Genomic DNA, 15,042 nt, shown 5'->3' on the forward strand with positions numbered 1-15,042 from the left:
GAATTATAGTGGCCATGGTTGTACAACGTTGTGAATATACTAAAACCACTGGTAAATCACAAATAAAGCAATGAACTTCATGTATTCAATAGAAAAATGTTATGACTCTTTTCATTTAATTATTAGGGAAAAGAATCAGTAACAAGACTGACTGACTCACCAAAAATTACTTTCCTGGTAAAATTGTGACATAGCATTGTCTTGAAATTATTAAAATCAGATGATGAAGAACTAATGCCTTGTTATATAAATGTAAATTCTATACATTTCTAGGTTTCAAATTCCAAGATGCATGTTAGGACTGGGATCCATTCTTTCAAAAGAACCTTGTAGAAGGCACTTGCAGCTCATTAATAGAAATAATCATTAAAATATTACAACCTCAAATACATGTGTATATCTGTGCAACTCAGGGTAAAAGGAAGAAACATCTGGCGCTAAGCACACAGAGCAGCAAACTATCTTATACACAACAGATAAAGAGGTAAAAGCTTAAGAAGCTATATAAATGGATAAATTGGGTATCACCAACTGGGTCAGAAGAAAGCAAAGCCAATCTAGGCTTGACTGTTTGAAAAAGATTACAGTGTGTTTGCTTTCCTATCTAGGAAACTTGGAAAGGAAAAAAGAATTGACTTGTTCTCCCCTTTGAAATAACTATTCACAAGCACAGTATCATAAGCTACAACTTAGGACCTGTCTTTGGAAAGAGTGTATAAACATTCTCAGATTATTTTACTTGAGTAGATGGCTTTACCTTTCTTTATCTTGTCAATCGGCTTCTTACTACCTCTCTCCTTCTAAGCTGATTTGGATTTCAGCCCATTCTGTGTAGTGGACATTATATTTTTGGCCTAATTAATATCCGTTTCCATGTCTTTTGGAAGCAGCTCCCTGGTATTCCTTTGAGAAACAGTCTCTCCCAGTGTCTGTGCTCTTCAAGTCATTGCCAATCAGAGTCTCAACTCCCATAACCGAGAGTGGGTGAGTGAGTGAGTGAGTGAAGTGTAGACCTCAGACTCTCCAGGAATCATCAGTCTGTATCTGGGAGACATAAGGTAGATAAATGCTGCCCATTCATCACTTCTGCCGGTCCCCAAAGGGAATTGTTGCCCATTTATTTCTAATAGGGCCTTAGAACAGGGCCCCGTTTTGTAGAAGTTCTAGTTCTTCTGTATATTCTTTGATCCAATGAACATCTTCTTATCCTTTCAGCAAATTTCTTCCTTGGGCTGAATTTACTCATACATTACTGTGTTTCTGGTTGCTTGAATCACATTATTCCCCTTCAATTTAGGATTTTAGACACTGCTTACACCATCTAGGTTTATCTATCAACACAGTGAGAGATGGGGAAATTATTCTATCATCCTGGAAGTAAGTCTGAAATCAATATTGTTATTTCAGAATCACCTTCCACTGTTATCTGCCTCCTTAGTATAGACAGTTAAGAGAGGCCAGAAGAGAAACAAGATATTCTTTAAAATTTATTTTTCCTTGTGGTATGTTTTTATTCTTTCATTGGTTTGAAAAATAAAAAACAATTATCTATGTGGGATAGAGGGGTATGTGAATATACATATATATGTATATATATATGCATACATATACATGTATATTTATATTGTATATATATAATGTACATTCACTAGTTCAATGGCAATATAAAAATTAATCATTAAAAACGAAAGTATGTTTTCTTTGATTTATTAATTTAAAACCAATGAATGAATTTTGTACAGAGTCATCTTTTGGTCCCATTCCTATAATTCTGAGTAACTTCCTGGAAAGCCTTAACAATCTGATTATCTGTTAAATTATACCAGTGTTATTTTATCAATTCAGAATGTTCGTTATTCAATGCAAAGCTTTGATATTATAGCAAACGGCATTTCTACAGGAGGGTTTCCTATCTAATGATGGAGAAATTTAGATGATTTATTCTATTTTAGTCTGAAAAATTAAAAAAACATGCCATTAAAATGGCTTTCAGTGAAAGACAATGACACAGAGAGAATATTAAACTAAAAATAAAATATAATGGGGAAATAAATAAGACTGTGGAAAGATGACAGTACTCCAACCGAGCCAACGATTTTTATTGTATGGGGGCAGAAAATTAAACAATTGCTTTAATTATGGTAACTAAAAAGTATTGAAATATGGTATATTATCTAATTCACATTACCTTAACTAAGGAAGCTCAGCATGAAAGAAGAATTTTTCCCTGCCTATGAATTCTTTAAAGATATTTTCACATTAATTTTATATGAGACAATGGGTCACATAATTGACAATGTCTCCAGTCTTTCTATCAATTAGGAGTCTTTCAGGTGCAAGTGGCAAAAGAAGCTAAGAAACAAACCAAAATTCACTGCCTCCCTAAATTGCAAGTCAAAAAGCAGATTGACTGGACTCAGGCCTTGAACTAGGTAAGCAAGATGTATTTCTTCATTCTTTTCCACCTGTGTTGTTTTCATTTCCCTGTCATCACAAGATGGCTTCTAGGCGTTTCCAGGTTGAAACCCTGCAGCCAAGAGTCTTTCCAGTCAAAATCTTCATTTGTCTCTTTAAACCTGATAATATGCTGATCTTTCTTATGGCCACTCCATCCAGGAGCGTGAGATCCCTCTACTTAGGGATGGTACTGGCTCCACTGAAAGAACATGGATGAGACTGAAGGAGAGAAAGCCTCCCAGTGAGAGATTAGGAAATTGGGATGAAGGTAACCATTTCTTTGTCTCTTTCTCTTTAAATTTTTGGAAAAGTTTTCTATATTCACAAATATTTCATGTTGTTATTGTATATGTATTCATTTTTGTTGTTTCTGCAACTAATATATTTGTTGAATCTCCTATCTAGAGCAACATGACACAGCACAGAGAATGCATATATGTGAGGATAGAGTCAAAGGGGTGTCAGATGAGGCCATAATTATTTGAAACTTTGCACCAATCTTTGGATTTCTGCTGGCCATGGAATGTTCTGGTTCTTGATAGGGGATCCCCCAGCTGAATTGTGATTTTTACTTAAATTTTGAATCATAGCAATATTGCCAATGGCACGAGGAATGGGACTTTGTAAACTAGAAACACATTTTTTGAACAACTGAAACTAGTTTGAGGAAGATCTTATGGAAAAAACTGAACAAACATTTTGGCCAACCCAACATATCTCTTTTTCCTCAATTGATATTTGAAGTCATAAAAAATCAAATATGGGTAAAACATAGTAAGAAATTATAAAACATATCCACCAATACTTGAATCTTACTATAGCACAATAGCTGTACAGTAAACGTACGTTTTGTCAAATTGAATCTCGAGCAAGTATAATTACTTATGTAGGTGATACAAGATCATTATTAAAAGCTGGTTTTGTCAGCAGGATGCAGGCATTCTAGGAGCTCTGACCTCAATATATATGTAAATGTGAGAGTTAAATTCTTAAATGTAGCTCTCAGATCTGACAAAAGTCAAAGCCATCTTAAAAATAATGCTGACTACGTTGAATAAAATGTTGTTCTTAGGTCTTCTACAATTATACAACATATAACATGATTTATTTATTTTTTTACTTATTTTTTTTTTTTGCGGTACACAGGTCTTTCACTGCTGTGGCCTCTCCCATTGCAGAGCACAGGCTCCGGACGCACAGGCTCAGCGGCGTGTGGGATCTTCCCAGACCGGAGCACGAACCCGTGTCCCCTGCACCGGCAGGCGGACTCTCAACCACTGCACCACCAGGGAAGCCCAACATTTTAAATATATCATCTTCATATTTTCCATTAAAGATTCCTTAGACATTTTTCCATTGGAATATGTTCATTTTTATTTTTTAAAATCAGTAATTTGTGATATGCTGAAGAGACACAAATACCAGCTCTTTACGCTATTGATATTTTCACTTTAAATTGTGAGCTCATAGAATGCAGGGTCCACATTTGTATCTCTTACACTTAACTGATGCCTTGAACATCACAACCGTGAAATAAATGACTTTGAACTTAACAGAAATAAGACTAAGGAGCCAGTTGTGCATTCCTGGTACTTCATACTTAACAACTGCATCAGCCCATTTCTAACACATTTTGTTACCTGATACTTTTTAATATGTGTATAAAAAAAATCAATACATGATTTGTGATACTTTTAATGGATACTAAACTAATAAAAGAGCTTTACTTTATCAGACAAATTAGGGCCTGGCACAGATTTAATGTTTATTGAATGAATTCATTTCAAAGTCACCTTGAATCTGGAACAGTCATTGTTTTGTAAAATTCCTGGATACAAACAAATCAGGCATAAAATACATATAGCATACTTAGTATTTTATCTTTAGTCAAAAGTTTATGGCACGCCAAAGCAAACACAAACCAAGTCACCTTGCAGGGCCATAAATTGGAGGACTGGATGAGCCTGAGTTATAATTTGATTTAATTTATGTAAAATTTCTTCACTAAGATGTCAGAGATTCATTCATTAGGTGACAGGATCCAGAGCAAATAGACTCTATTGTAAGAAAACTTTTTATTCTACACAAAACCCCAACACTATCAACCCAATGAATTTCATGGGACAATAAATTATTAAATAAGTTACCTTTCCATACTGATGTTCCTTAATATACTGAGCTCCCATTATATTTGAAAGATATTCATTCTATAAGAAATTGATTTCGGGCTTCCCTGGTGGCACAGTGGTTGAGAGTCTGCCTGCTGATGCAGGGGACGTGGGTTCGTGCCCCGGTCCGGAAGATCCCACATGCCGCGGAGCAGCTAGGCCCGTGAGCCATGGCCACTGAGCGTACATGTCCGGAGCCTGTGCTCTGCAATGGGAGAGGCCACAACAGTGAGAGGCCTGCATACTGCAAAAAAAAAAAAAAAAAAAGAAATTGATTTCAATCTCTGTTCTAAATCCTATTTTGATTAAAATGTTTCACCCAGACTAGTGGTCTCCACATTTGATAGATCATCAAAAACTTTTAAAAATATAAAGCTAGGCATATACCCTGAGAAAACCATAATTCTAAAAGAGTCATATACCACAATATTCATTGCAGCACTATTTACAATAGCCAGGACATGGAAGCAACCCGAGTGTCCATCGACAGATGAATGGATAAAGAAGATGTGGCACATATATACAATGGAATATTACTCAGCCATAAAAAGAAACAAAACTGAGTTATTTGTAGTGAGGTGGATGGACCTAGAGTCTGTCATACAGAGTAAAGTAAGTCAGAAAGAGAAAAACAAATATTGTAAGCAAACACATATAGATGAAATCGAAAAAAAAAGTGGTTCTGATGAACCTAGGGGCAGGACAGGAATAAAGATGCAGACGTACAGAATGGGTTGAGGACACAGGGAGGGGGAAGGGTAAGCTGGGACGAAGTGAGAGAGTGGCATGGACATATATACACTACCAAATGTAAAATAGCTAGTGGGAAGCAGCCGCATAGCACAGGGAGATCAGCTCGGTGCTTTGTGACCACCTAGAGGGATGGGATAGGGAGGGTGGGAGGGAGACACAAGAGTGAGGAGATATGGGGATATATGTATATGTATAGCTGATTCACTTTGTTATAAAGCAGAAACTAACACACCACTGTAAAGTAATTATACTCCAATAAAGATATATAAAAAAAAATAAAGCTATATATATATATATATATATATATATATATATATATATATATATATATATATATATATATTTTAAATAAAAACCTTTTCCCCAGAGTTTCTTTTATAGTATATCTGGTAGGTCCCAGGAGTTTCTCAGGATGAGCCAAAGAAGGGGAACTATCAATGTGGGTTAACTTATGAACCAAGAGTACTTGCCCAAGATTAGAGTCAAAGACTGGATTTGTACCTGTATTATTTACAAACTGACTGTCATTATTTTCTTTTGGAAAATCTTAACTTCTGAGTTGTTTTTGTTTAAATGGTGTTAACTCTTTGATCAGGTAAAGGTTCCTGTTTCTTCATCTCAATCTCTAATAGTTATGTTTTATAACCAAACAAAAAATGTTGACTTTGCAGTAAAGCCTGCATCCTAGTAAAGTCTCTTTACTTGCTGTACCCAGGAAACTCAGAGTGTATGACTGGGAAAAAAAAGAACTTCATTTAGAATTATTTACAATGCTCATTTCAGAGCAAAAATAAAGCTTACATATTATTTATTTCTGCACAAACAACAAGTTTAATATTTCTATACTGAAAGGCTTGAATTATTAACAAGATGGGGACTGGATCATTGTTAAGATATCACAGATGATCCAAATAATCTTGTTTCAAATGCCAAACACCATTATAAGCAGATGTACTGGAGCTATTTTCTAGTGTTTGGCTCATTTGTATAATGGCAAAAGGGGCCTCCTCTGACAATCATTGTAATACAGTTTTATCTCAGTGAATTTCCATTCAACCACATCAAACTCCCAACCCCAGAAAAGTACTCAACAATTATTCAAGTTAGGATACCAGTGCCTAGAGCATTTATAAATACATGCATACAGACAAAAATCCAACCCTTTACCTTTCATATTAATGTCAACTTGTGATTAAAAGAAATAGCCTCCGTTGCCCAATGCATCAAATTCTGCCACTGCTTTGTCCTCAGCACCAGTAGATTGCTAGATTGCTTTTGTGTCTTACTTTTCACATGTGAATCCTAAATCTCAGATCTCATCTGGGTAAAATAAAAAATCCAATTCTGAATTCAGTTGAGTTACTTCAAGCTCCGATGGTGGAAAAAGACAGAATTAACTAAATTCCAGGCTCAATTCTTCATATGAAATAACAAGATATTTGGACAAGGTTAAACTTGAAGCCTTTCCAGTTGTAAAGATTTTTAAATTTCATGACTTTTCAGATTAATAGAAGTCTTCAGATTGATAGAAGATGGATAGGAATATTTAAATAGAAATAATATTTTAAAAATTCAGATAACAAAATACAAATTGCTGTTTCATCCTTGGCATAATGACTTTCCTCATTTGCTTTTCTTTCTTTTATATCTTATTCTTTTCATTTAGGTTTTTCCTTATATTTTATTCAGATATTTTATTTCTGTAAAGAAATATGGCCTATTCATAATGTTTGCAATGGGTTATAAGTAAGTATGCATTTCAAGCATATGTTGCTGCTACTACTCAAAATTGCTTCCCATATGCATTGCATTGTTTTAATATTTCAAATACTAATCAAATTTTTGCAGACATAAATAAATGAAATTTTTCATTTCACTTTCATTTGTATATAGGATTTTATACCGCAGGGACTCAAGAGAGTTTGTCCACACCAGCATGAAATAGACTCCTTCATGAAACTTTATTATTTTCTTTTCACTTTGCCCTCTTTTTAAATTTCTTCTCCTACAGTTGCTATAATCTCAAGATAAGAAGAGGCAAAGGAGCTACCATATTCTCAATTATGTCTGGTGGAGGGTCTTGCATATAAGAAGCACTAAATACAAGGTTTTTAATAAGTGAATGAGAAAAATTTAAATGATGATAATTAGAATCAAGTTTGCAGAAGAAGGAGAGGGAAAATACAGGCTTTAGTAGGAAATGTAATTTCCAAGAAATACCATTCTTCTTAGAAATGTCTAATTAAGAAAGATTCTCATTTTCTAGAAGAGGCTTAAAAGAGTTTATACCACATAGTACTGTTCAAAACTATCATTATATTTTATAACAAAAAAAAGTTCCAAGTGGAATGATATTTCTGTTTTACCTGAGTCATTAAATGATGGAAATTATGTTTAGAGAAGTTTTAGGAATCAAATATCATACCATGGTTCAAACGAGTTGCTTCTCAGGTTGATTTCTCATGTTAATATTCTCTTTCTCTCAAACACTTTTTACGTCTCTTTGCATTTTTATGAAGAATTAAAATTATAATTCTCAGATGATAATAGGTTTATGTGTCACAGGAAACTGTTCTTCAGAATCAACCTAAATGATGCAAAATAGGGTATTAGAAAAAATGTTTTCAATCCCTCTGAAAAGGAGCCATAGTATTTTAAATGATCTACTAACTAAGGTCAGCTAACTCACCTCAGAGCTAATTATTAATATTTTACATTTTTATCTCAATGATAGTGTGTATAATCTAGGCTCCTGAAATCTTTGAAATGAAACAAAAAGTTGTTTCCTTTCCAAATAATAGCATATACTAACCACTGATGTCCCTTCATATCCACTGACTCTTGAAATATGAGTATAGTCTTCCAGAAAGAGAATATCCGAAGATATCCACAATACTAGTGATGTTAGATAATTAATTTCCTTAATTCATTATACAGACAAAACCTTATAAGTACCCTATTCTGAGAACAGGGTAATTTACCTGCAATTTCTTATCCAATAAGGATGGATTATTCTAAGTCTGGAAGAAGCTAGTTTTTATTTTTCCATTCATCTCAGGGTGGCAGGTATTTAAACTTGGAAGTAGGTTTTACCTCATAAAGCTCCAGACCACTGGGTTCATCTACGTGATCCAATAATGTGGTGGGTTTCACATTGCACTGATCAATTTTGGTCTTATAAAAAGGTCTCTGGGTGATAGCAATCTGCCAAAGTTGTGACTGAATGTGACTCTTCTGGAACTCTGCACAGAGGTGTCAGCCAACGTAAAATGGCACATTTACCAACTCTCTGAGCCAAACACTGAAATCATATTTTAGGTCTTAAAGTGATTGCCATTTTGTTATTAGATTCCATAAAAGAATCTTTTTTTTTCTTCAGATAGAACCTATATACTTTAGAAACAAGTGGGAAATTACCCCTCTTTTTCCCATTTAATCACCTTTACAATGCAGGCAATACTGGTGTAAAGCCGTGAATCCAATTCTAAATTGTGGTCTTTTAAATTTTGTATTCTATGTTCCAACTCATGAATTCATCTTTCCAGTACCTTAGGAGGTGGAAAGAAACCTTATTAGATTCTCCTGAATCTCCTATATTACCTAAATGCCCATCCAGATGCTGAAAGAGTTCATCTGAAGCTGATGACATGAACATGGCTGGAAACTTCTTCAATAACATGATTTCAGTTAAAGAGACAACCAGAAAGCAGTAAGAGGGCAGCACATTAGTTGAGGGGCTGGAAAAAAATTGTCTGGCTGCTGGTGGGATGTCATACATTCTCACAGGCATTATCAGATTGCTAATGTTTCATAAAGAATAAAGAATTGGTCTGGATGTAAGTGAGAGAAGGAAACCAAAATTTTTCATTTAGTTGAGTGTTTAAATTCTCCTTTTGGGGAATAGATGACCAGCACTATTGACTTTTTTAATTAGATAGTTACCTGTTAGGGTCTGTCCTATGCCTTTAGGATGTTTAACAGCATCCCTGCCTCTACCCACTAGATGTCAGTACACGCCCCCCTGCCCCCCACCCCAGCCTCGTCAATTGTGACAACCAAAAACGTCTCCAGGCTTTGCTCCACTTAATTCGCTCCACTTAAGAAGAACCTCTCTAGGGAGAAAACCCAGTATCGTTTATTTCCATTGCTATATTTTCTGCTTCAAAGTTATGTTCAACAAGTTATAAGATATTAAAAGAGCAAAGAGAAATAACTAGAAGTTAAGAGATTACCAGCACCAATTCAACAAAAACAGCAATCTATTTGGATATTCCTCTTTCAGCATTCTTAACGTTTAAAGAAGTCATAATACAATATATGCATATGCATATGCAACAAAATAATGCAACATGCATGGAAATCCACCTTAGAAGATTCACATAAAGTCATTGGATAAAGTTGTAAACATCTTTAGTACCTATCATCACTCAGACAGCAACACTCCCTAAAACTGGAGGAGTCGTGTTCTTTCATTAGCCATGAGAAACCATTAACCACATGAAGTCAGTCTCTCTCTCCTTCTTTTTTTTTTTTTTGAATAGCCATTCATCATTTGAATCATTAGCTTCCTCATAAAATTTTTAGGAATGCAAAATTGTTTTTCAAAAAAAAAATTAGTTACAGGGCATTGCATTATAAAAGCATGGATCTATTACTCTATCCCTTTCTGCATAAAAACGTGTCAGATACGCAAGATCATTTATGTCGATAAATAACTATTTAACTAGACCTATTGTCTCATGGTCAGGCTGATATTTGCTCTTTCATTTCAACAGTGATTTTTATGGTGAAGCCATTTCTTAGATATGAAAAATCCTCAAGTGAAAGAGAGCAAACATAATTTTTCATCCAGCTGAAAACATTCTGAAAAGCAGTTTTGTTGCATGTAATCTGTGGCTCAGAGACCAACTAAAAGAAGCTGCTCTTCTCTGTTTACCCAAATTTTGTCACTGCCTGGGTTCTATTCAGTGAAGATTTTGGCTTGCTCCCCTCACTTTGCTGATTTTTTTTAAAATCTTGAAACAAGTGTCACATTCTCCAAGAGAGAACTTCTAGAGCAATGCTTAATGATTTTCACCCAAGATACTTTGTTATGGAAGATAAATGTCACACCTATTGTTGGCCTCTGAAATGAGCTAAAAAATGCCATCTCTTCCCTTTCCCCCATTTCTCAAAGTTCCTATGGTTTTGAAATGATCTGAAGTAAATGTTGAAAAGTTGCATCATATGTCGCATTCTCTTTTTGGGTGATCTTTGGTTATAGGAAAGGAGAGTAATTTTTAGACACTGATTACTATGCCTTATAGTGGGGTCATTATTTCACTGATTCCTCTGAACTTTATTGATAACATACGTTAATAACAGGTTTTTTTTTTTTTTTTTTTTAGTAGCAGATAATATAAACCTAACCCAAACTGGTTTAGGATAAAAGGGAATTTATTGCCTCATATCGAAGAGAAGGCTGTGGGCCAGCGGCATGTCTGGAGGCCACGGACTGCTTAAAGTTCTTGGTACAGAAGGCTAAAATGATTTCTCCAGGAATCAGTCTTTCTAACCAATTTATTCTTTTTATTTCAAGTTGGCTTTAACTTCAGACTCCTTGTGCTCATAGAATAACTGGAGATTTTTGGCCTTAATCATCCCATGTCTAAAGCAGGTGGAAATGAAGAAATGACAGTGGCTCAGCAGTTCCAGCAAGAGTCTGTCATATTGGCTCATTGATCACATGTTCATCTCTGAATCAGTCACTGTAGGTGGGTAGAAGGTAGTGCTGTGATTGTCCAAGATGGAGTTGGAGGTACACCCCTGAATTCCTGAGTGGGCTCCATTCTATGTGCAGCATAAGGACTGAGTGAGGGAAGGACTGGACCTTTAGTGGAACAGTGAATGGATGCTGTTGGGCATAAGCCATAGATGTCCACTGCATGTGCACTCTACATTTATGCCAAAATATTTGTTGAATAAACAAAGCCAGAAAACCAGAAGTTATGAGGCAAACAGAGGCATCCTTGCCCTTAAATTAGAGAAACAATCAGGTACACAACTAAAAAAAACAGGCTAGTAAGACTGTTAGGCACCATGTTATAGGCACTGAAGGAATTCTTTACTAAGATGTTTAGGGAAGATGTTTAAAGGAGTAGCCTTTGGAATGAATCCTGAGTAGGGCATGGACCTGCAGAAATGGAGGGAGTAGCATGAAGGGTGCTCTGGAAGAGTGAGTAAATCAATTCAGCTTTATCAGGAACAGTAAACTATGGCCTTGGACTTAATCTTGTTTTTGTAAATAAAGTTTTATTGGAAACTTTATTTACTTTTTTTTAATTAGTTTTGTTTCAGTGCATAGTTCTACAACGTGCATATATTTACAAGGAAAAATTTGTAGCAGTTTAATACTAACACACCCAATTTAATATGGTTTTTACTTAACCTCATCAGTCTTTCCATGTGTTTTTTCTCTCCTGCCAAAAATCACAGTGGTCAGACGCACCCGTATAATTATTCATTTACTTAATTCCCCAATATACGTGTCACAGGCCCAGAATAACACTATCAGCTCCACCATCAGCTCCATGATCAAAGGATCATTAAAAAGAGTGTGGGGCTTCCCTGGTGGTGCAGTGGTTGAGAGTCCGCCTGCCGATGCAGGCGACGCGGGTTCGTGCCCCGGTCCGGGAAGATCCCACATCCCACATGCCGCGGAGCAGCTAGGCCGGTGAGCCATGGCCACTGAGCCTGCGTGTCCGGAGCCTGTGCTCTGCAACGGGAGAGGCCACAGCAGTGAGAGGCCCACGTACCGCAAAAAAAAAAAAGAGTGTGAAGTTTTCTGTTTGTTTATTTGTTTGTTTGTTTGTTTTGTTTCTGCATTTCCTTTTTTCTTGGGTAAATGCTATTACGATGTATGGTCAAATGACTGGTCTTAAAGTGGTTTGGGATAGTTCCATTTTGTGTGGTTATAACAACCACATTTTATACAGTTAAGGTCTTTCATTTCATTTTTCTTCCAAATTTTATAAATTGCTTTTTGTTAATTTATTTTTATACATTTTTTATTTTTCATAAATTTCAAATATTTGCATAGTCAAATATTTCCAAAGTCAAGTTTACAAAAGTTATATTCAGAAGAGTTTAGCTTCTATTCCTGTCTTCTTCAAATTCTTCCCCAGTCTCACTAATTGGTAGCCATTTAAATTTGTTTATTCTTTCATTTTTAATGTAAGCACATATGTACCCTCTAGATATTCTAAACTCCCTTTTGGGGTAAATTGTATCTCACTATATGTTCTTTTTTTCATTTTGCTTTTTTCCCACTTGTTGGTATATCCTGGTGATCACATCATAGCATTATATAAAATCATCCCTTTTCCTTTTTTACAGCTGCATAGTGCTCCATTACAGGGATGGACCAGTATATTCAACTAGTCATTTATTGGCAGACATTTAGGTTGTTTCCAGTATTTTACCTTTACAAAAAATGCATTGGATTCCTTGTTTATATATTTTTTCATATTTTACCAGTGTATCTCTGTAATATATTCCCAGAAGTGGGAATACTAGGTCAAAGGGTAACTGTCTATAATTTTGCTAGATACTATCAAATTCCCCTCTATAAGGTTGTGCCATTTACCTTTCTCAACAGCAATATGTAAGAGTGATGTATTCACACAGCCTCATCAAGAAAGTGTTATGGGGCTTCCCTGGTGGCGCAGTGGTTGAGAGTCCAGCTGCCAATTCAGGGCACATGGGTTCATGCCCCGGTCCGGGAAGATCCCCCATGCCGCGGAGCGGCTAAGCCTGTGAGCCATGGTCGCTAAGCCTGCACGTCTGGAGCCTATGCTCTGCAACGGGAGAGGCCACAACAGTGAGAGGCCCGCGTACCACACACACACACAAAAAAAGTGTTATGTAAAACTTTTGGATTTTTGCCAATCAGAAACATAAGGACTGTTATCTCAGTACAGTTTTAACTTATTTCTCTAGTTTTGATTGAAGTTGAGGATCTTTTCCTATGTTCACGAACTGTTTTTTTGTTTTTCTTTTTTTGTTTGCTTTTCCTTTTTTAAGGAACTGTGTGCTCCTATTGTTAGCCCACTTCTATACAATACATGCACAATGTGGTTCCTACCCTTTCACATGTAATTCATGGCCTGATGCACACTAACTTCACACCCAAACTACTTGCAGTTGCCTAAATGAGAGGTTCTGCACATTCCTCTCTGCTTATACCTCTCACTTTTGCACATACCCTTCCCTTTGCTCTACCTGCTCTACCTTCTAGGTTGCCCCTAGGGAATGCCCTCTCACTGTTGCAAATTAGCCCCCTTAAAGTGGTCTCTGAAGATCTTCATGCTGAGCTCTTTAATAGCGCCTGCCTTTGAAGAGTTGGACTCAAGCAGAGCACTTTCATGTTTTTAAATTTTATATGCCTTCTACATTGTTGTAAACTTAAAATAAGTATGTATTACATTTATAACTTAAAATAAGCAAATCTAAGAGGAAAAATTCTTGAATCTCCTTTTGAAGACTTCCTTATCACCCAGTTAGAGGTTTAGATAACCCATCCCCTGATTCCATATTACTATCTATCCATATATATACACCTGTCTTAGTGTGCTTGAGCTGCCATAGCAAGATGTCACAGATATCCACAGATAGATATCAGATACCAAGAGAGCCACACACTGGGTGGCTTAAACAATAGGCATTCATTCTCTCATAGTTATGGAGGGCAGAAATCTAAGGTCAAGGTGCCAGCAGGATAGGTTTCTGATGAGGGCTTTCTTCCTGGCTTGCAGCTAATGACCTTCTCACTGTGTCTTACATGGCCTTTGTGTGCTCTGAGAGAGAGAGAGAGAGAGAGAGAGAGAGAGGGAGAGAGAGAGACAGCTAGCTCTCTGGTATCTCTTCCTCTTCTTATAAAGATACCACTCTTAACTGATTAGGGTCCTACCATTATGATCTTATTTAACCTTAATTGCCTTCTTAAAGGCCCTATCTCCAAATATAGTCACATTTTGGGGATGGGGATTCAACATATGAATTCTAGGGGCACACAATTCAGTCCATAACACCATCTAGTATCTGTCTGTCTATCCACCCACCCATCCACCTATCTAGTTATCTATTTATGTTTGATGCATTGGTTTCACTGTATAAAACTACCTGATTGGTTATCTCTTTTTCCTTTCTAAGTTTTGTCTTCATTCAGAGTAGGTGTTATACCTTGATAACTTTGAATCCCCGGAGTCTAGCATATAATAGGTGCTCCAAAAGTATTTGCTGAATAATGCTGGTCTTTGGACATGTGATTGTGTAAATATCACATATATTTCTCTATGCTTTTCCTGAAGATTCAAATAAAAAGGAAGGACAATTCTTTTCTTTCACTGATATCCTATTCATACCATAGAATTTTTTATGAAAAAGCAGACAATACAAACATAAAAATTAACGGTATTTTTTTTTAAGTAGAAGGCAGTGTCAATTTTTTACATAAATTTTTAAAGAGTGTATGAATGTATGATGATTTTCAGTAACCATTCCCTATCAGTTAACTTGGAAGTTTAAAGACATTTTGTAAATTCTCTATTACCATATTATAGTTTACAAAATAATCAGTTTTATGGCTTTATATGCTGATAGAAAAATGTACAGAGAGCTGAAGTGT

The sequence above is a fragment of the Phocoena phocoena genome, chromosome 2 (genome assembly GCF_963924675.1).
Source record: "Phocoena phocoena chromosome 2, mPhoPho1.1, whole genome shotgun sequence".
NCBI classification, from domain to species: Eukaryota; Metazoa; Chordata; class Mammalia; order Artiodactyla; family Phocoenidae; genus Phocoena; species Phocoena phocoena.